Below are 20857 nucleotides of genomic sequence, written 5' to 3' on the forward strand. Positions count from 1 at the left end.
TCAAAACATCACACAGTCGCCAATTAAGGAACAAGCAAACGCCATCATCGAAGCTATGAGTTACTGCATCAGTGCAGCGTGGCATGGAGGAGATCAGCCGGTGGTTTAGAGTTTATTAAAGCAGCTGTGAACCATCAAACGCTGCAGGAGCTTCAAATCCTCTCCTGATTTCCAGGCGTCTCCTGAACCTCGACCTGAAAACGGGACGGTTTTGATCCTGGAAAGCCATTAAATTGCGAACAAAGAGAATCGGTTAGCAGCTGCAAAGTGGAACTGAGTGGGAGAAAACACTGAGGAGTTCACACCCTGACAGAAAACACACAGAAGGAGAATCTAAATATTCATCCTTTTTCTTTTTAAATTTAATGTGTCATTTGAATCCCAGCAGGAAGACAAGAGCAACGCGGCGCTGCCTTGTAGTCGACCTCATTAGAGGCAGAAGTAAAGAGTAAGAAGGATGCAGAGAGAAATCAGCAGCAATGCGATGAGATCAGATGTGCAAACTCTGCAGGAGGCGCGTTTCCTGCTGGCTGAAGCATCAACCAATAATCACAGAGGATCTGAATGTGGCCACCTCCGGTCCCGGTTCTGGCCGTGAGAGTTTCATCACAGCCAGAATCTAAAAAATCACAACACATTAAAATAAAACAAAAACTACACTATATAATGGAGTGTGTTGTTTATTTCAGCTGATTCTACCCATTAAAGGAGAAGATGTTTAGTTTGCCCAGCAGTCGTGTTTTTAGTCTCTTTGGTTAAAATTCAAAATCTGTAAATAAAACAAAAACGCTTCAAGTTTCATCTGAACGCTTTCCCAAAATAAAATGCCAGGTTTGCGTTGTATTATGGGATGTATTACAAGCTAAGAAGCAACAGCAACACGTCTTTTCCACGTGTTGTTGCCTTATACAACTTTTCAAGACGGGTTGTGACAAACAGCTACTGTTCTCATTTTATCTGAAATAAAACCTCAGGCTGGTTTTTCTCCTCCGTTTAACTGGGAACCAAAGTTTAATCATCTGCTCCACCTCCAGCCAACCTGTTCCCCTCCTGGCCTGTGGGGGCGCTGCACCAACAACCACTGAAGGAAACCACACAAAAACCTCTGAAGACTCTGAGAGCAACTTCCTGTTTCACCAGATGGAAACAAGATGGAGGCGTCAGATTTTAGTGTTGGAGGATTTCTCTTTAGTCTTTGGCTGAAGACCAGGAGACATTTCTGCTGCTAGCGCTAGGCTAGCATGTTTGTGTGTCTGCATGGCATTTACCCAGAATGCCTTGCTCAGCTTTTGATCCGCTTGGTGTTCGCATATGCATTCGATCCGCACCAGAGTTCACTTCAACTGTACCAACAACCAGGTTTGTAGGCGGATCATGAGTTTGTTCTGTTTGGTTTGTATCAGAGTTTAATTATTCATTCACACTTCCACAAACGAACCGGACTTTCCAGGCAAACGGACTGAAGTTGGGTTGAAGCGGACTGAACAGAACTGGTGTGAATACACACTCAGAAACTCACTGATGATGTGATTCAACTCCATTTTATACATCAGCAGGTGATTTTCACAAATCACATTAAACCACGTCGGTTTCTCTGACACAGAACCTTTAAATATTTGTTTTGGAATTATTTTACATATATGTTGTAGAATAATCAATCAGAAGCAAACTCCAGGCTTTCCCTACTCCTGAAAGGCAGTCTAGACTTTGTTTTTGGCTGAAAAATGAAAGACAGCAGCAACAATCAGAGCTTCTCCTCCGTCTGCAGGTGAAGCGTCCTGTCGGCCTCCCCTCTAAAAACAATAAATATGCTTTTATTGTGTGTATTTATGAAGTGTGGAGGGGCGGAAGAAGACAGCCGTGTTATCAGCTGATGATTATCTGCTTATATGAGCTCCAAGCAGGGCGGCGCGTCACATGGATTTACATTCACATCGTCTGATTAACGCAGGGAGAAGCCAGTCGTTGCAACACTTTAACTACCTGCTGCAGGCCTTCATCTTCATCACTGCTGCAGGCCTTCATCTTCATCACTGCTGCAGGCCTTCATCTTCATCACTGCTGCAGGCCTTCATCTTCATCACTGCTGCAGGCCTTCATCTTCATCACTGCTGCAGGCCTTCATCTTCATCACTGCTGCAGGCCTTCATCTTCATCACTGCTGCCGCTCTCGTCTGATTGGATCCCGTTGTTCAGCAGAAATAAATGAGATCCTTGTTTGACACTCTGGGCTGTTATAATTCTGCTTTATGAGTTTCAATCACTGTAAAATGTTTTACACACTTACATGATGTCCCTTCCCTGGGTCGTCCAGAAATGGGCGTGGAGCTTCGTCTTACGCTGTTGCCATGACGATCACCTGAAAATTAAAAAGGAAACATTTTAAGGTCTGTTTGTCTCGTCATGCAGCCTCATAAGAGGATCAGATTTCAGATCACAGTTCAGTGCAACAGGTCAATATTTAATCATGAAGATTTCACAGCAAAATGACGTCTCAGAAAACCTTTTGTTACATTATTAGAGGCAGATAATCCATCAATGAATCTATAAATGATCAATTCATTAAAGGAATTCTGTGTTATTTTCATACAATAAAATGTTTATCTTCTTATTTAAAAATAGATTTTAATTATTTGTTTTTATGCATTTTAAAATTTATTTCTAAATTTATTAAAGAAAACTAAGTGGATAAATAAAACATCTGCAGAATTTGCAGTTTAATTAACCAATTAATCATCATAATTGATAGAATAATCAATTAATAAAATAATCATTAGTTGCAGTGGTAAACATGACATGGACTTATGTTTAAAGTTTCTTTATTTCTGTTCATTTTCTGTTTACAGCAGATGAAAACCTGACACTAAAGATCTGAATATCACAAATGAAAAGTTTTATTTTAATTCAGAAATGTATTTTTAACGTTGTTTTGATCTGATTAATAATAATCTAATTTGCTGAATTGAACTATTTCTGGACTTCATGCTTTTAGAGTCTTGATGAATTAAATTAAGTTCTCTTTAAAGTTAAAACTCTTCTTACTCTGAGCTACAACTGTGGCAACGGATGCAGAGAATCTGAGGAATAAAAGTCATAAAGAGAAAACGTTGGGTAAAACCGTCTCACGGTTCATTAGCAGCTGAATCTGATGGTTTACATCCTGCTGCACATTAAGCAGGAGGAGCAGCTGATGAGGCGTGAACGACGCGCTGCTTTGATTTATTTAAATTAAAATCAGAGCGAGTTTCAGCAGCAGCTCTGATCAGAGCAGGTCATCGCTGTGGAGAAACACCGGTTCAGGTCCACAGAGAGGAGAATGAAAAACACAAAACCTGCAAGATAACAAAAAACCTGCACAATACGGAGGCCATTCTGAACAAACTGGTGTTAAAATTCATCCATCTGTAGCAGGACTGAGGGGCGGCATCACAGATCGAATAACCGAACACACACACACACACACACACACACACACAATTCAGAAACAAACTAAGCTAACGTTCCTGTTTCTAGAATGTGGGAGGAAACTGGAGAACCCAGACAGAAGCACACATTCATAGAGAGAACATGGAATCAGACGTTTCATTTGATCCAGTTCATTCACTTTTTCTTTTCTTCCATAAATTTTAACTCAAATATTTGAAACAATTCAAAAGGACCTAACTTAACAAATGTCATCTGAAAGGAGATAAAAACAATATTTTAATTTCCAATCAAAACTAAATATAATAAAAAACAAAGTCAAATATTTTACACTAATTGTTTTTTTCAGTTTCTTGCTACAAGCTGCAGCTTTAAAGCTCCAGTGTTTTGTGTTTTCCAGGCACAGAGTATCATTTTATAGCATAATCAGGTAAGTATGTGAACCTCTAGTTGTTATAAAAACACTACATAAATCAAATATAACTTAAAAGAAGTTTGACTTTGTAATTTAAGACCTTGAATTTGAATTTGGGTCTCTGTCTCTTTAAGAAACTTCTGCTCTTTCTGAAGCTCCGCCTTCAGGAAGTAATCACAACATGGCTCCTCTATTAACCCTTTAACAACGTTTCACTCTGAGCAGCAGCTCCTGTAATGAGCTCAGCTGTTCCACCAGGTGTTTGCTAATTGCTGCTGGCTAGTCTGAAGGAGCTGAGGAGCTGTGAGGAGGAGCTTTGTCTCGAGGGCGGGGCTAGGTCCATTCAGGCATTTTGTACAGCTGACTGGTTGCCATGGAGATTAAAGGATTTGAATCAATCAGAGGAACTCTCCAGGTGTTTCTGATGAGGGAAAGACATTAAAACATGATGGAAAGATTAAACAAACTTGACTTTACACGATACTGCCTCTTTTTGTCTTTAGTAATTACTTACTGCAACTTTCAGGAACCAAAATGAAGGAATTTAAAAGCTGCAATTGATACAAATTATAGTGTAGAACCAAATCTGAGCTGTTTCCAGGAGTGTTTGTGAGGTTTTTAGTTTCTGATCCCGGTTGCATAAAGTTCTGAAGCTTTTGCTGCATTTTCCTTCATTAGTGACCCGGAGCCTACTTCCTGTTTGTTCACCTCTGAAACTATTGATCCGTATAGATTTATTCAGCTTCACACCTCGAGGCAGCCGCTGTACAAAGCATGCATGTGGCTACAGCAGCGCCTCTGAAATCAACACAGGCTAACTTCTCCATCACTGACCTGTGAACAATTAGAGATCATTTTCTGCATCGATCCACGGTGACTGGCCGGGCAGCAGGAGAAACGAAGGTCAAACCTGAGGATGGACTCAGACAAACACTTCCTGTTGTTTTATCAGCGAGCGGCCCTGAGGAGCTCCTTGTTTCCTGATCCGTGAGATCCAGAGCCTGCAGGCGAGGGGAAGGGATAAACGGAGGTATGTGATGGAGGGATTGGCTCGACTCCAGACACAGAGAGAAATCACCGGGCGGAGCGACGAATTCACGAGTTTGACGCTGATGGTTTGCAGCACAATCTGCCTCCCCCAAACTCAGCAGGAAGTCTCTTTTCATGTCTCTTCGTCTCCATCTGTCTCTGCCTCACCCCCTTCCTCCTCCACCAGCTTCTAATTGGCAGGAAGTTCGAAAAGTTAAATTCACCATCTGTGTGGCGGAAAGCAAGAAGATGAAGAAGGAGAGGAGGAGTGAGTGTTGCTTTAAGAGATAATCCACACAAATGGTCAGACTGGACGAGGTTCTCCAAAGCTGTTGAGACTGAATCTATAAACGATATCAGAAAATTAGTGAGATATTTACAGTCTGAGACGTTTCTCCTCCAGAATTCACCTTCAATTTAATGTTATTTTGCTTCAATTAAATAACTGGAAATGAAAATAACCAGAATTAGATTTGAATCAGCCAAATGAAAACTTTTGTTGCCCCTTCATTGTGTTGCATCCAGTATCAACGGCTGTTTACACGCAGTCACCCTGCAAAAACCACAACAAACAAAAGGGCAACAGCAGTTTTTTGCCAATAAATTTATGATTTCTGGCATTAAAAAGCTCCTGATTACTAAGTAACAATTGTGAGGCATTGCCCTGTTGCCTAGCAACACAATCTGAGCTCCAGCATGTTTGGTCAGCTGGTTTTTCCACGGTATGAGCTGTACAATGGCTACTGGAAAAGCCAAGTTTTTTTGTTGACTCTTGAAATCAGTTGCTGCATTCTCATTGGTTGAGCAGGAGGCCCTACTTCTGCTTTTCAAAGATGTCCAGTTGTATAAATTTGTTGTCTGCAGTCGTGTGCATTGAGTTGGGGTGGGGCAGGTGACCAGCAGCTGCTAGTTTGAATAAAAATGACGCTATAACAGCTAATAAGGAGAACTGACCACAATGAAATCTCATTATCCAAGAAGGATTTTGTGCAAATAAAACCCAAAGATCTATTCTAACTTGTTTAAAATGAATTAAAACAGGGCAGCTGTGAGGAATGAGAACTTGCTCACTGCATCAGTTTGGGTTAAAAAGCTTATTTGCATCTGAAATAGCATCATCTTTTGCTTTTCTAATTTAAGGGTCTACATGATTTTTATTTTTTAAAAAGCTAGATGTATATTGCAACAAGCTGGACGTTTTTCATTATCTGACTGAGCGCAGATTAAATTGAAAATGTGGTTGAAATGATCTGACTCCATTCGATCAGAGTGTATTAACAGCCGGTTTTTATACCAGATGTATTTTTCGTAGACGTGAGGAACAAAGTTTCTTCTCCTCCCTGTTCTCCCACCTGGGATATTTTTTCATAATCTCCCTCGTTTCTTTGAAGCAGCATTTCAAACAGCTGCCAGTTAAATCTGTGCTGCACAGCTTCATTTTTATGATCTCAGAGGTTCATGAAGAGCGATAAGAGCTTCTGCTTCGACATGTTGGGAGAGTCTGGCCTGCAGACAGGAAACAGGACGGGAAATAGCACTGACTTGTTATATCCTGCAGTAATTTACAGACTTAAAGTCGACCTTCATTGATGAGAAACGAGAGATTATCTGGTGAATTTCTGACATCATAAACTTTTATTTTCAGTCCTTGCAAAATCACCTCTCTATCTTCACACTAATTGCTTCCTTCTCCCTGAATTATTCTGCCCTGAATCAAATGATTAATATTCCCTGTGACCTTTTTTGTTTAATTAACGTCTTCATATAAAATATCACTTAATCTGGCATTTTCTATTTTCATTGCAGCGATCATATATCTGCCATCACTGCAGCGTGTCGCTCCGACTGGATGCTGATGGTGCGGAAAGACGTTAGACGGCGACATAAAGCTCAGCAGACAGAAAACGCCTCTGAGCGTGAGAGCAGGACGAGGGCGAAGCATTAAAATCTTCACTCCCATCTCGCCATAAAAACAGTCTCCACTCTGGTTTTATGTCTTCACATCTCCATCAGCAGCAGCATCATCAGTTCTGAGAAATGAATAGTTGCTCTGCTGTTTTAGAGACGAGTCATGGATTCAGTTAATGTTTTCATCTGAATAAATCTCCAAGCTGATGGCTGTGACAGACAGCTTTACTTCAAATTCATATCTTTCATTTGCAGTCTTTAATTTGCAATCAAATTCACATTGTTCAGGAGAATGCTAAGGCTGCACACTTCTGCTAATGTGCTAATAGCATAGTCACATTTTCGTTCAGCATTTTTGGCAACTTTGAAAACAATTAGTTTTTTTTAAGTAATATTTTACAGCAGGAAATGTTTAAAACAGTTTTAAATCTACTGATTTGCTGCTTTTTTCTGACTGAAGTCCTGCTTTAATCAAATAGGCTAAATTAGCAATAGAGTCATTTCAGCACATTTTTCTCCCACTTTAACACAGTGCAGTCCAGTTATCCAAAGTCCAACAGAAGAAGAGGTGACACGTTCTGCATCCAGAAAGTAATTTCATACATTATACATCTGAATAAATTCATTACACACAAATAGCCTGAAAGACGTCAAAGAACAGGATAAAATCTGTTGTTTTGAGTTTCAGTTGCGCCTGAAGATTCTCTCTTCAGTTAAGCTTCTTGTTTTTCTGCAGATAAATGAGTAAATTAGCTCCAATTACAGTTTCAGGTTGACTGAGCAGCAGGACAGCGACTCCTCGCCTCCCCAAAGGTTGCATAACGAAGATGAACGAGGCGACTCGCCACACTTCACACCTCATTCAGAGAGCAGATTAATTACAGTTAATCATATTGGATGAAGAGTGGATCGGCTTCTGATTGGCCTGTCGCTTTGATGCATTACAGCGTCAGAGAAAATCAAACTCCATCTTTAAACACAAACCTGACAAAAAACACAGCATTTTATCTTATATGAAGGAACTGTGAAACATTTCTGTCTTTCATCACCATTAATCAGATAATTGATCATTGTAACAAAACAACCACAAAGATTAATGCATTTTATTTGACCAATACAAAATAGTGTGTAGTTATGAATTGAGGCAAAATCTGAAATGTTTTCTTTAAAAAAAATAAAAGGAATATAATTGATATAAATCAGGCAAAATCAACATTTTCTTCAATAAAAGACTTAAACTTAAAACTGCAGGTAGCCTTATTATGATAAATTTAGATGGATGATAAATTGCCCAGAAGTTTTTGCGATAAACTATAATATATTTTTGAAACCATTTTTGAAATGATATAATTTTAATGGCATAATAATGCAAGAACACATTCTCAAAGATCAATAAGCTTTAAGCTGTAATTAAGGTTTAACACTGGAACTGGAAGACGTTTTAAATATTCAAAATAAATTAACAAAACAACAGAAACAAGTAAAATGAATTGTGAAGTCTCTGTACTTCATAATAAAATTACTTGAGTAAATGTAAACAGTTCAGCGTAATGAAAATACTCCTGAAAGTATTTTTTTTAAAAACAAAAGGAATATAATTAAAATGATCCCAGTGAGATGTTTTATCTCTGAAGGACTGACTGAACAGTTCCTGGCCTCAACGTGTCTCTTCTTGTCTCTGGGATTCGAAGGTCTGATTGATTCAGCTGCTGTTTTCAGTCAGACTGACAACAAACGCCTGACTCACCTGCCTGAAGCCACAACTCACACCTGGTCCAGGTGAGTCGCTGTTTACTCACCAGGTGAGGTGATGATGTCATGCTTGACCCACTGGTGATGTCATGCTTGACTCACTGGTGATGTCACTAGACTCACTTTACAAACAGGTGGGACCACGTAAGGTAATTCATGAATCTTGTATAACAATAATAATGAAACTAAAATCAAACTGCAAAACAACTCAGTGACCTGGAATCCTAAAGAGCTGAACTGTTTTTGTATTTACCTGGAAAAGCAGTAATTAAAACAACCTGTTGGTAAATCATTATTGTTTATTTTATATAATGTATCCCAGCATAAATAAACTTCCCTCCATGACCATACAATCCAACAGCACATCTTGTTTTTATTTACACTTCAAACATTTTAAAGCTCTATAAACTGTTTCTGTTTCACTGCAGAAACACAAAATCTCACCCAGTGTTGTTGCTCTGGTTTCCAGTACATCTGAAATCAGGAAAATTTAACTCACAAGTACATTTTCAGCAGAATATAGAAGCTTGTTTTAAGTCAATAATTCCTTAATATTGATAAAGAAGTACATGCTCCACTGGCAGATTATTTTACTTATAACAAGACATTTTTCTCATGTTATAAGTGAAATAAACTGCAATTATTTTGTCAATTTTAAGGAATTGTTTATATAAAACAAGCTTCTATATTTTGTTGAACAGTTACTTTTAAGTTAGTTTTGTCTTTTTTCAAATGTACTAATTTATTTGCACTGGAAGCTAAACCAAAGGCGCCTGGTAGGATTTAGTTTTTACAGTGCTGGTCCTGCACCATCCTGGATCTTTGTGAGAAAAGTTGAACTTGTGGAGAGCCAAACGGACTTGGTCTCGGTCTCGACAGTCTGTCTTGCTAACAGTTCCCTCTCCAAATTATAACACAACTCCCAGCAGCAGCACTTCAAACACTTTCCAGCCACAGGGACCCCACCTCGTTTACATGTTTAATTAGACAACAGCGGACCCCCTGCTGAGGCTGCCAGGTTCACCAGCAGGTTGCTGTTTGTCTGCAAGAACTTTCAGTTTCCCTGGACTAACGAATCCACTTTGGGATGCTTGTTTAGTTTGCAGTCATTTCTGTCATTTTCCTCATGTCACACAACTTTCACAGATTTGCAAAGACTCCTGAGTTTATGTAAGAACTGGACCTGCTGAGGGATCAGGCTGCTGTTTGGAGAAACACAACATATTCTCAGAAAATTGACATTTCAATTCCACTCCTCCTCATAAAATGAACACTCACCAAATCCTGCATGAATAATTCATTTTTTACTCTATTTCACAGGAACAAATGACTTCTGTCTGCAGAATGGACAACAACTGTCAGGTGATGGACTGGCTGGAAATGAAAAAGGCCTGAAGCTGGAGCAGAGAGTGAGCTCTTCATCACAGACCAGTCAGCTCACCTGGGACCGATGCCCAGTTCCTCTACAGACACTTTTATTTCTCACAAACTCGCCTCTGTTTCATCTGAATTATTAAACATTATCAACAATTCTCAAAGTTAGTAAAATCTGACAAATATTTAGATTATCAAAACCAAAATAAAATCAGATAAACCTCTACAGATAAAATCTTGTTTTCTTTAGGTGGAAAAATCGATATTTGCACTTAAAAAAAAAAACAAAGTTTTTTCCAAGATGATGCACATTTAACTCCATATTACACAAAAAACGAACTCGTTTCATCTGTTCCAAGAAAACAATAAACCAAACAACACAATGAAGCTGGTTTTTGAATTATGCAGTGAATCATTAAACTTCTAAAAACGTCTCCAAACACGTTGACCTGAAACCAACTAAACATTAAATGATCAGAACTAGAAGGAACTTAAATCTCCTGTTATGTTGTACAAAATAAAACTTTGTTGTGCTGAATATCCAGAACAATCCAACAGTTTTTGTTCTACTAATGTCCTGCTGAGCCAGTTTATCACATCCTGCAGGCTGCAAAAGGAAGCAAGAATAAAAATGAAATATTATTCATGGATGTTAATCTGCCTCGGATTCTGTTTGGAGTTTCACTTGTTTAAATATTCAGCACCTCTCCAACACTTTGAAGAAAGATCATGTCAGCTAAAGCCAAAGCAGAAAAGTCAAGACTTGTGAAAGAAATGGTCTCACAGGTGCATCACCCAAACCATGAGTCTAATTACCTGCAACAGGTGAATCCTGACGTCCTGTGAAAACCTGAATCAAACACGTCCCTTTAGATTTCAGCTTCACCTCTTCTGCAGCTGATCACAAGTTGTAGCTTTTGCTACTTATCACCCAGCAAGAGTTCCTAACAGTTAAAATGAGCAGAAACAAATGAGTTCAATGTTTTCAGATGCTGCTTGTGATTGATTAAATCAGACTAAACATTAAAGTGGGTTACAGGCAGTGGTCCATAGGATGCAGAACGCAGTAAGCAGCTGCGGAAGTATGTAATGTTTCTGTTCAGTTAATGTAAGTTAAGTTTTAAAAACATAGAAATATTAGTGTAGCTTTTGTAAGTTGTTATGCAGATGCTTATTATGGATTTATATAATTTCATCTACAGTTAAAATAACCTTTGAGTCACATGACTCAATTTTTTTTAACTACATTCTCATTTAATCTATTAATGGACTACCAATAATCATGACCCAATCTTTGTAACCCTCTGAAGTGAAGCACTAAACCATCAAACCCCAGACAATAAGAACAAACAAGTGAAAGTCACCAGAAGATGTTTGTGTTTGTTCAACTTCCTCTAATCTTACATCATCCCAGGTTTTTAGGTTGCTGTATTTTCTGCATTATTAGACAAATAAAATAGATGCTCCAGTAGAGGATGGGGTTTCGTTATGCATCCATTAATAGAGCTGCATTAAAGGTAATGTCATTCTTTCTGGTCAAGCTTCCTTCTTGATTCTGACGTGATTTGAACACGCAACCTTCTGATCTGGAGTCAGACGCGCTGCCGTTGCGCCACAGAATCCTGTCTCTTTGCATTTCTCGCCTGCCTTTTATTAGTGCAAATAAATTCTGTGTATAATTGTTGTGCTCCCTTTGGTCTGTCCCCACACTGCCCAATGGAAACAAAGTGTTTCACATGGTCAACTTTTCAAAATAGCAAGAGACTCTAAATTAAACCATAGTTTTGAAAAACTTTAGGATTTCCCTGCTTTTGTCAGGATCATGCCAGTTTTTCTTACATTGATGAAAACTCAAAGTTACGTGTGGCTGATTAGCTCAATTGGTTGGAGCGTGGCACTCATAAAGCCAAGGTCATGGGTTCGATCCCTACACTGACCTTCTGAAATTTAAAGTTTTAATAAAATCAACTCTTCAAAATAGCTGAAGGCTGTATATTTAACCATTATGCACAGTGATTTTGAAAAACATTAGAATATGAGCTCCTTACTCAAATCTTCATTTTGGTAAGATCATGTAAGTTTTTTAAATCCGTGGAAACTCAACATTATGAGTAACCTTGTAGTTAGGAAATCTCTGTCCAGCTGATGTTAGCTCAGCTGGACAGGCGTAGCGCTGGCAACGGTAAGGTAAGTGGTTCAATTCCCTTACCGGTCAATGGTCATCTAAAGTCTTTCAGACAAACAATACTTCAAAAATAAAATGGGTGTCAAACAAAATCAATACTTCAAAATAAAGAGGTTGTAAAACAAAATCAATACTTCAAAATAAAAAGGTTGTAAAACAAAATCAATACTTCAAAATAAAAAAGGTTGTAATATCAAATCAATACTTCAAAATAAAATTTTGCCGGAAAATACACCTTTAAGCATGTTGATTTTGAAAAACGTTACAGCATTTCTTCAAATCTTGATTGTAGAAAGCTCATGTACGTTTTTATAATATTGACAAAGACATAAGATTATGTGTGGCTGGTTAGCTCAGTTGGTTGGAGCGTGGTTCTCATAAAACCAAGGTCATGGGTTCGAACCCCACGTTGGCCAATGCAATCATGAAATGTTTCATGAATTCGTATCTGTAAAATAGCTGGAGGCTTTACATTAAAAGTACATTTAATGTTGATTTTTAAAACCTTTTGCATTTCAAAACAATTCTTCAAAATAAAAGAGGTTGGGAAATATAACCAATACTTCAAAACAGCTGAATCACCTCCCAAATACTGTCAAGATTTCCAGAGTCCTGCTAATGACCTCATTATTTGACTGAGGTGTGTTGGAGTAGAGATATATCTAAAAGTAGTGGAAGACAAGGCCTTAAGGTCTGCAGTTGCCCATCCCTGCTATGGACTGTGATGCAAGGAAAATTTGGTTAGAGTGAGAGATGGACCTAAACAGTTTTAGGTGTTACAATTGGTCCACTGTTTTATTTACTGTCTGGAAGCTTAGGCAAAAATACAAGGAGCTACAATTTGTGAAGGAAGTTTTCTCTGACTCTGACGTGACTTGAACACGCAACCTTCTGATCTGGAGTCAGACGCTACCGCGCCACAGAGTCTGCGCTGCAAAGCTCTAGGGCAACAGGTGCAATTTCTGTCAGAGCTCTAGATAACCCTCTGAAGGTTCCCCATGCCATAAAGTGAGTAACCTTGAAATAGTAATAACAAAAAGTATGTCTTGGAAGATGTTTATCTTCTTTGTGACAGAAGGCTTCAATTTCCCTTTGCAATGATAGTTTGCATATAAATTGTGTGAGAAAATAATGGGTCAACTGACAAAAATTTAGCTTAGAGAAAGAATTTCTGGTCAAGCTTCCTTCTTGATTCTGACGTGATTTGAACACGCAACCTTCTGATCTGGAGTCAGACGCGCTGCCGTTGCGCCACAGAATCCTGTCTCTTTGCATTTCTCGCCTGCCTTTTATTAGTGCAAATAAATTCTGTGTATAATTGTTGTGCTCCCATTGGTCTGTCCCACACTGCCCACTGGAACCAAAGGGTTTCACATGGCCAACATTTCAAACAAAGCAGGAGATTCTAAATTAAACCATAGTTTTGAAAAACTTTAGGATTTCCCTGCTTTTGTCAGGATCATGCCAGTTTTTCTTACATTGATGAAAACTCAACGTTACCAATTAGCTCAATTGGTTGGAGCGTGGAACTCATAAAGCCAAGGTCATGGGTTCGATCCCTACACTGACCTTCTGAAATTTAAAGTTTTAATAAAATCAACTCTTCAAAATAGCTGAAGGCTGTATATTTAACCATTATGCACAGTGATTTTGAAAAACATTAGAATATGAGCTCCTTACTCAAATCTTCATTTTGGTAAGATCATGTAAGTTTTTTAAATCCGTGGAAACTCAACATTATGAGTAACCTTGTAGTTAGGAAATCTCTGTCCAGCTGATGTTAGCTCAGCTGGACAGGTGTAGCGCTGGCAACGGTAAGGTAAGTGGTTCAATTCCCTTACCGGTCAATGGTCATCTAAAGTCTTTCAGACAAACAATACTTCAAAAATAAAATGGGTGTCAAACAAAATCAATACTTCACAATAAAGAGGTTGTAAAACAAAATCAATACTTCAAAATAAAAAGGTTGTAATATAAAAAAGGTTGTAAAATCAAATCAATACTTCAAAATAATATTTTGCCGGAAAATACACCTTTAAGCATGTTGATTTTGAAAAACGTTACAGCATTTCTTCAAATCTTGATTGTAGAAAGCTCATATGCGTTTTATAATATTGACAAAGACATAAGATTATGTGTGGCTGGTTAGCTCAGTTGGTTGGTGGTTCTCATAAAACCAAGGTCATGGGTTCGAACCCCACGTTGGCCAATGCAATCATGAAATGTTTCATGAATTCTATCTGTAAAATAGCTGGAGGCTTTACATTAAAGTACATTTAATGTTGATTTTAAAACCTTTTGCATTTCAAAACAATTCTTCAAAATAAAAGAGGTTGGGAAATATAACCAATACTTCAAAACAGCTGAATCACCTCCCAAATACTGTCAAGATTTCCAGAGTCCTGCTAATGACCTCATTATTTGACTGAGGTGTGTTGGAGTAGAGATATATCTAAAAGTAGTGGAAGACAAGGCCTTAAGGTCTGCAGTTGCCCATCCCTGCTATGGACTGTGATGCAAGGAAAATTTGGTTAGAGTGAGAGATGGACCTAAACAGTTTTAGGTGTTACAATTGGTCCACTGTTTTATTTACTGTCTGGAAGCTTAGGCAAAAATGCAAGGAGCTACAATTTGTGAAGGAAGTTTTCTCGCTGACTCTGACGTGACTTGAACACGCAACCTTCTGATCTGGAGTCAGACGCCACGCTATGCGCCACAGAGTCTCTGCAAAGCTCTAGGGCAACAGGTGCAATTTCTGTCAGAGCTCTAGATAACCCTCTGAAGGTTCCCCATGCCATAAAGTGAGTAACCTTGAAATAGTAATAACAAAAAGTATGTCTTGGAAGATGTTTATCTTCTTTGTGACAGAAGGCTTCAATTTCCCTTTGCAATGATAGTTTGCATATAAATTGTGTGAGAAAATAATGGGTCAACTGACAAAAATTTAGCTTAGAGAAAGAATTTCTGGTCAAGCTTCCTTCTTGATTCTTGATTTGAACACGCAACCTTCTGATCTGGAGTCAGACGCGCTGCCGTTGCGCCACAGAATCCTGTCTCTTTGCATTTCTCGCCTGCCTTTTATTAGTGCAAATAAATTCTGTGTATAATTGTTGTGCTCCCTTTGGTCTGTCCCCACACTGCCCAATGGAAACAAAGTGTTTCACATGGTCAACTTTTCAAAAATAGCAGGAGATTCTAAATTAAACCATAGTTTTGAAAAACTTTAGGATTTCCCTGCTTTTGTCAGGATCATGCCAGTTTTTCTTACATTGATGAAAACTCAAAGTTACGTGTGGCTGATTAGCTCAATTGGTTGGAGCGTGGAACTCATAAAGCCAAGGTCATGGGTTCGATCCCTACACTGACCTTCTGAAATTTAAAGTTTTAATAAAATCAACTCTTCAAAATAGCTGAAGGCTGTATATTTAACCATTATGCACAGTGATTTTGAAAAACATTAGAATATGAGCTCCTTACTCAAATCTTCATTTTGGTAAGATCATGTAAGTTTTTTAAATCCGTGGAAACTCAACATTATGAGTAACCTTGTAGTTAGGAAATCTCTGTCCAGCTGATGTTAGCTCAGCTGGACAGGTGTAGCTGGCAACGGTAAGGTAAGTGGTTCAATTCCCTTACCGATCACTGGTCATCTAAAGTCTTTCAGACAAACAATACTTCAAAAATAAAATGGGTGTCAAACAAAATCAATACTTCAAAATAAAGAGGTTGTAAAACAAAATCAATACTTCAAAATAAAAAGGTTGTAAAACAAAATCAATACTTCAAAATAAAAAAGGTTGTAATATCAAATCAATACTTCAAAATAAAATTTTGCCGGAAAATACACCTTTAAGCATGTTGATTTTGAAAAACGTTACAGCATTTCTTCAAATCTTGATTGTAGAAAGCTCATGTATGCGTTTTATAATATTGACAAAGACATAAGATTATGTGTGGCTGGTTAGCTCAGTTGGTTGGAGCGTGGTTCTCATAAAACCAAGGTCATGGGTTCGAAACCCACGTTGGCCAATGCAATCATGAAATGTTTCATGAATTCAGATCTCGTAAAATAGCTGGAGGCTTTACATTAAAGTACATTTAATGTTGATTTTTAAAACCTTTTGCATTTCAAAACAATTCTTCAAAATAAAAGAGGTTGGGAAATATAACCAATACTTCAAAACAGCTGAATCACCTCCCAAATACTGTCAAGATTTCCAGAGTCCTGCTAATGACCTCATTATTTGACTGAGGTGTGTTGGAGTAGAGATATATCTAAAAGTAGTGGAAGACAAGGCCTTAAGGTCTGCAGTTGCCCATCCCTGCTATGGACTGTGATGCAAGGAAAATTTGGTTAGAGTGAGAGATGGACCTAAACAGTTTTAGGTGTTACAATTGGTCCACTGTTTTATTTACTGTCTGGAAGCTTAGGCAAAAATGCAAGGAGCTACAATTTGTGAAGGAAGTTTTCTCGCTGACTCTGACGTGACTTGAACACTCAACCTTCTGATCTGGAGTCAGACGCGCTACCGTTGCGCCACAGAGTCTGCGCTGCAAAGCTCTAGGGCAACAGGTGCAATTTCTGTCAGAGCTCTAGATAACCCTCTGAAGGTTCCCCATGCCATAAAGTGAGTAACCTTGAAATAGTAATAACAAAAAGTATGTCTTGGAAGATGTTTATCTTCTTTGTGACAGAAGGCTTCAATTTCCCTTTGCAATGATAGTTTGCATATAAATTGTGTGAGAAAATAATGGGTCAACTGACAAAAATTTAGCTTAGAGAAAGAATTTCTGGTCAAGCTTCCTTCTTGATTCTGACGTGATTTGAACACGCAACCTTCTGATCTGGAGTCAGACGCGCTGCCGTTGCGCCACAGAATCCTGTCTCTTTGCATTTCTCGCCTGCCTTTTATTAGTGCAAATAAATTCTGTGTATAATTGTTGTGCTCCCTTTGGTCTGTCCCCACACTGCCCAATGGAAACAAAGTGTTTCACATGGTCAACTTTTCAAAATAGCAGGAGATTCTAAATTAAACCATAGTTTTGAAAAACTTTAGGATTTCCCTGCTTTTGTCAGGATCATGCCAGTTTTTCTTACATTGATGAAAACTCAACGTTACCAATTAGCTCAATTGGTTGGAGCGTGGCACTCATAAAGCCAAGGTCATGGGTTCGATCCCTACACTGACCTTCTGAAATTTAAAGTTTTAATAAAATCAACTCTTCAAAATAGCTGAAGGCTGTATATTTAACCATTATGCACAGTGATTTTGAAAAACATTAGAATATGAGCTCCTTACTCAAATCTTCATTTTGGTAAGATCATGTAAGTTTTTTAAATCCGTGGAAACTCAACATTATGAGTAACCTTGTAGTTAGGAAATCTCTGTCCAGCTGATGTTAGCTCAGCTGGACAGGTGTAGCGCTGGCAACGGTAAGGTAAGTGGTTCAATTCCCTTACCGGTCAATGGTCATCTAAAGTCTTTCAGACAAACAATACTTCAAAAATAAAATGGGTGTCAAACAAAATCAATACTTCACAATAAAGAGGTTGTAAAACAAAATCAATACTTCAAAATAAAAAGGTTGTAAAATAAAAAAGGTTGTAAAATCAAATCAATACTTCAAAATAAAATTTTGCCGGAAAATACACCTTTAAGCATGTTGATTTTGAAAAACGTTACAGCATTTCTTCAAATCTTGATTGTAGAAAGCTCATGTACGTTTTTATAATATTGACAAAGACATAAGATTATGTGTGGCTGGTTAGCTCAGTTGGTTGGAGCGTGGTTCTCATAAAACCAAGGTCATGGGTTCGAACCCCACGTTGGCCAATGCAATCATGAAATGTTTCATGAATTCGTATCTGTAAAAAAGCTGGAGGCTTTACATTAAAGTACATTTAATGTTGATTTTTAAAACCTTTTGCATTTCAAAACAATTCTTCAAAATAAAAGAGGTTGGGAAATATAACCAATACTTCAAAACAGCTGAATCACCTCCCAAATACTGTCAAGATTTCCAGAGTCCTGCTAATGACCTCATTATTTGACTGAGGTGTGTTGGAGTAGAGATATATCTAAAAGTAGTGGAAGACAAGGCCTTAAGGTCTGCAGTTGCCCATCCCTGCTATGGACTGTGATGCAAGGAAAATTTGGTTAGAGTGAGAGATGGACCTAAACAGTTTTAGGTGTTACAATTGGTCCACTGTTTTATTTACTGTCTGGAAGCTTAGGCAAAAATACAAGGAGCTACAATTTGTGAAGGAAGTTTTCTCGCTGACTCTGACGTGACTTGAACACGCAACCTTCTGATCTGGAGTCAGGACGCTGCTACTTGCGCCACAGTCTGCTGCAAAGCTCTAGGGCAACAGGTGCAATTTCTGTCAGAGCTCTAGATAACCCTCTGAAGGTTCCCCATGCCATAAAGTGAGTAACCTTGAAATAGTAATAACAAAAAGTATGTCTTGCAAGATGTTTATCTTCTTTGTGACAGAAGGCTTCAATTTCCCTTTGCAATGATAGTTTGCATATAAATTGTGTGAGAAAATAATGGGTCAACTGACAAAAATTTAGCTTAGAGAAAGAATTTCTGGTCAAGCTTCCTTCTTGATTCTGACGTGATTTGAACGCAACCTTCTGATCTGGAGTCAGACGCCAGCTGCCGCGCCCACAGAATCCTGTTTCTTTGCATTTCTCGCCTGCCTTTTATTAGTGCAAATAAATTCTGTGTATAATTGTTGTGCTCCCTTTGGTCTGTCCCCACACTGCCCAATGGAAACAAAGTGTTTCACATGGTCAACTTTTCAAAATAGCAGGAGATTCTAAATTAAACCATAGTTTTGAAAAACTTTAGGATTTCCCTGCTTTTGTCAGGATCATGCCAGTTTTTCTTACATTGATGAAAACTCAACGTTACCAATTAGCTCAATTGGTTGGAGCGTGGCACTCATAAAGCCAAGGTCATGGGTTCGATCCCTACACTGACCTTCTGAAATTTAAAGTTTTAATAAAATCAACTCTTCAAAATAGCTGAAGGCTGTATATTTAACCATTATGCACAGTGATTTTGAAAAACATTAGAATATGAGCTCCTTACTCAAATCTTCATTTTGGTAAGATCATGTAAGTTTTTTAAATCCGTGGAAACTCAACATTATGAGTAACCTTGTAGTTAGGAAATCTCTGTCCAGCTGATGTTAGCTCAGCTGGACAGGTGTAGCGCTGGCAACGGTAAGGTAAGTGGTTCAATTCCCTTACCGATCACTGGTCATCTAAAGTCTTTCAGACAAACAATACTTCAAAAATAAAATGGGTGTCAAACAAAATCAATACTTCAAAATAAAGAGGTTGTAAAACAAAATCAATACTTCAAAATAAAAAGGTTGTAAAACAAAATCAATACTTCAAAATAAAAAAGGTTGTAATATCAAATCAATACTTCAAAATAAAATTTTGCCGGAAAATACACCTTTAAGCATGTTGATTTTGAAAAACGTTACAGCATTTCTTCAAATCTTGATTGTAGAAAGCTCATGTACGTTTTTATAATATTGACAAAGACATAAGATTATGTGTGGCTGGTTAGCTCAGTTGGTTGGAGCGTGGTTCTCATAAAACCAAGGTCATGGGTTCGAAACCCACGTTGGCCAATGCAATCATGAAATGTTTCATGAATTCGTATCTGTAAAATAGCTGGAGGCTTTACATTAAAGTACATTTAATGTTGATTTTTAAAACCTTTTGCATTTCAAAACAATTCTTCAAAATAAAAGAGGTTGGGAAATATAACCAATACTTCAAAACAGCTGAATCACCTCCCAAATACTGTCAAGATTTCCAGAGTCCTGCTAATGACCTCATTATTTGACTGAGGTGTGTTGGAGTAGAGATATATCTAAAAGTAGTGGAAGACAAGGCCTTAAGGTCTGCAGTTGCCCATCCCTGCTATGGACTGTGATGCAAGGAAAATTTGGTTAGAGTGAGAGATGGACCTAAACAGTTTTAGGTGTTACAATTGGTCCACTGTTTTATTTACTGTCTGGAAGCTTAGGCAAAAATGCAAGGAGCTACAATTTGTGAAGGAAGTTTTCTCGCTGACTCTGACGTGACTTGAACACTCAACCTTCTGATCTGGAGTCAGACGCGCTACCGTTGCGCCACAGAGTCTGCGCTGCAAAGCTCTAGGGCAACAGGTGCAATTTCTGTCAGAGCTCTAGATAACCCTCTGAAGGTTCCCCATGCCATAAAGTGAGTAACCTTGAAATAGTAGTATGAAGAAGTATGTCTTGGAAGATGTTTATCTTCTTTGTGACAGAAGGCTTCAATTTCCCTTTGCAATGATAGTTTGCATATAAATTGTGTGAGAAAATAATGGGTCAACTGACAAAAATTTAGCTTAGAGAAAGAATTTCTGGTCAAGCTTCCTTCTTGATTTGAACACGCAACCTTCTGATCTGGAGTCAGACGCGCTGCCGTTGCGCCACAGAATCCTGTCTCTTTGCATTTCTCGCCTGCCTTTTATTAGTGCAAATAAATTCTGTGTATAATTGTTGTGCTCCCTTTGGTCTGTCCCCACACTGCCCAATGGAAACAAAGTGTTTCACATGGTCAACTTTTCAAAATAGCAGGAGATTCTAAATTAAACCATAGTTTTGAAAAACTTTAGGATTTCCCTGCTTTTGTCAGGATCATGCCAGTTTTTCTTACATTGATGAAAACTCAACGTTACCAATTAGCTCAATTGGTTGGAGCGTGGCACTCATAAAGCCA

The 20857-nt window shown here is 38.2% G+C and overlaps 5 non-coding genes across 5 annotated transcripts; all 5 read right to left on the minus strand.

Annotated features, from left to right (window-relative positions):
• Nucleotides 1-11451: 11451 nt before the first annotated feature.
• trnaw-cca lies at nucleotides 11452-11523 on the minus strand. Its single transcript has one exon. It is a non-coding gene; the product is annotated as a tRNA-Trp (tRNA).
• Nucleotides 11524-13275: 1752 nt separating this feature from the next.
• trnaw-cca lies at nucleotides 13276-13347 on the minus strand. Its single transcript has one exon. It is a non-coding gene; the product is annotated as a tRNA-Trp (tRNA).
• Nucleotides 13348-16561: 3214 nt separating this feature from the next.
• trnaw-cca lies at nucleotides 16562-16633 on the minus strand. Its single transcript has one exon. It is a non-coding gene; the product is annotated as a tRNA-Trp (tRNA).
• Nucleotides 16634-16895: 262 nt separating this feature from the next.
• Nucleotides 16896-16967, minus strand: trnaw-cca. Its single transcript has one exon. It is a non-coding gene; the product is annotated as a tRNA-Trp (tRNA).
• Nucleotides 16968-20182: 3215 nt separating this feature from the next.
• trnaw-cca lies at nucleotides 20183-20254 on the minus strand. The gene has a single exon. It is a non-coding gene; the product is annotated as a tRNA-Trp (tRNA).
• Between the last annotated feature and the right edge of the window lie 603 nt (nucleotides 20255-20857).

This window comes from Gambusia affinis, linkage group LG22 (assembly GCF_019740435.1).
Source record: "Gambusia affinis linkage group LG22, SWU_Gaff_1.0, whole genome shotgun sequence".
Lineage (NCBI taxonomy): Eukaryota > Metazoa > Chordata > Actinopteri > Cyprinodontiformes > Poeciliidae > Gambusia > Gambusia affinis.